Below are 2,442 nucleotides of genomic sequence, written 5' to 3' on the forward strand. Positions count from 1 at the left end.
CAAACAAGGTAGCTAAAGCGCTTCGTGAATTACAGGTTCACATCTGACCCCTTTGCACTGTGACATGAGATAAGCTCACAGTTGTCTAGAATGAGTTTCTGAAGGGTTTTTGCTACATTGTAATGCATGTATTTGGGGTGGGGTAATGAGGGTGTGCTCAGGAAGAAGTACAGTTTATGCTGGAATCTGAGTCGCACACCATCCCCAGCTATTTACATGCACCATGCTCTAGCACACTAGTTACTAATCTGACATCTGATCCATCACTACTTGTTGTTTGTGCTTTTCTTTGTATTTAGCACACGGTTTCACTACACAGATTGGACCCATAGTGAGTCTCCTGTTTTCAGCCTCCCAAGTGCAGGGATTACAGGCTCATGCCACCAAACTCAGTCTCAGTCACCATCTCAGCATGCCCCAGATCAAACCCTGGTCCCTGAATCTTCATAAGGAATCACTTTAATCTGATGAGCTATCTGACAGGCCCTGTTTGCACACTTTTTTCAAAACCATATTGGTGCTAGAAAAGACAGCTAGAGAGAGTGAATTGTATTAGGGTACAGGGCCAGGAAGATGGCTCAGTGGAATAAGTGCCTGCCTGGTAAGCACAAGACGCCAGGTTCAATTGCCATTATGGCAAAAAACAGAGATTTTGTATTGGTGATGAATCTTCTGTAACACAAATGAAGGAAAATAAAAATGATGTGGTCATAGATAAGAAACACAGCAACGATGATTTAACCACATAAATGTGGAGGTCATCAACAAAGAATGGGCTTGGAACATTATAGAAATTGACAGCTATTTCTTAAATACGTTTTCTCAGTTATAATGTCTTCTGCAGTCCCTGTGTAACCAAAACCAACGCTAACAGTTGGATACTACTGCTGCCTACACCAATCAACAGTTTACTAGCTTTCAATCACACACTCGCTGTGGATGCGTCAGGGGCAGCACGCACATGTCTTTTTTTAAAAAAAGGGTAACAGTTTTATTTTCTCTTTTGTGAATGTTGAAATTTCAATGAGCTATCTATAGTTTTTGTATTGTAGTAAAAACCTGATAGCTAGTGTTCAAATATTTATTCATCATATTTATTACCTTCTCACTAGTATTTTTTCCTCAGTCTCATGCTATATTTTATTTTTTTTCCTAAATTTTATTCAAAAACAAATAGCAATAAGACAGTTTCAAATCCAATTAGTAGGACAGTTTCAATAATTAATATATTGCATATTGTTGTCTTAGTAGTTATTCATTGTACAAGATGCAGACATGATATCCTGCTCACAAACACTATTAGAAAAAATCTTTCTATTCATTGAATTAAGAGAGAGTAACTGTATATCATGTTTCCTAGCTCTTCTCCTTGCTCTCTCTTCATTGTCTAGTCCTCAAGTTCTTGCTTTCCTTTTAATTGTGTTGTCTTTCTATTTATATTTCTTCTTTTGAGTTCTTATACTAGGGAGGCTATACACTATTTACACATGTGGGTCTGGTTTACTTCACTTATGAGTGTATCTTCAAGTGGCATCCACTTAACTATAAAGGCTTCGAGTTTATCATTCTTTATAGCACATTTCTTTTTATTCATTAAATACAAAATATTTTGTAAGGACGCACAGGAAATTTTGATATTCTACAGTAAGTTTTTTAAAGATTTATCATATACTTATTCAATCCAGTAGCTGTTGCCATTCCATCCTCTTGACCTTACATATTCTTACAAATAGTAACAGGATGCCGTATTGTATAATTTTAAAATATCCTTAACTAGTAGAGAATTTTACTTGAATACTGAGCACATATAATCTGTATATTTAAAAATTCATGCCAAAAAGGAAAATAGAGGTACACTATGTTTTCAATACTGCATAAATAGGGCACTTACTTTTTCAGTAGAAATTGTCCTATATGTTTTATCAATTTATTATTCAAAGAATAGATGTGTTTCAATGTGCAGTGTTGATTCACTTCTAAATAGCGCTAGAGTTTGGAGCTAAGGCTTCAATTTATGTCTTAAATATCTTTATATATTTGATATGCCCAGACTGTATATGATTTTAAGCAGACTACAGCTACTGTTATAAAGCTAAAGTCAAGAGGGCTGAGGATATAGCTCAGGGGTACAAGCGCCAATCTGACAAGTGCAAAGTCCCAAGTTCAATTCCTGGAACCAAGAACAAACAAGCTAATGTGGAGATACTATTAAAAAGGATCCCTTCTCACCATGACTAACTATATATGCTGATACCTGTGAGCTAAGCAATTGCACTGAAGATAGCAATGTGTAATAGTAGGGTCATGCCTGGAGTGCCTGTCATTCTGATCTTCTAAATACTGCTTGTCATGACATACCAATTAATGGCATAATGTCTCTCAAGTAAATGTTTAGTTAAAAAAGGGTAATAAATGAAAACAAAAGACAAAAAAAGTCACACG

This window comes from Octodon degus, unplaced genomic scaffold, assembly GCF_000260255.1.
Source record: "Octodon degus isolate 3935 unplaced genomic scaffold, OctDeg1.0 scaffold00283, whole genome shotgun sequence".
In the NCBI taxonomy this organism is placed as follows: Eukaryota; Metazoa; Chordata; class Mammalia; order Rodentia; family Octodontidae; genus Octodon; species Octodon degus.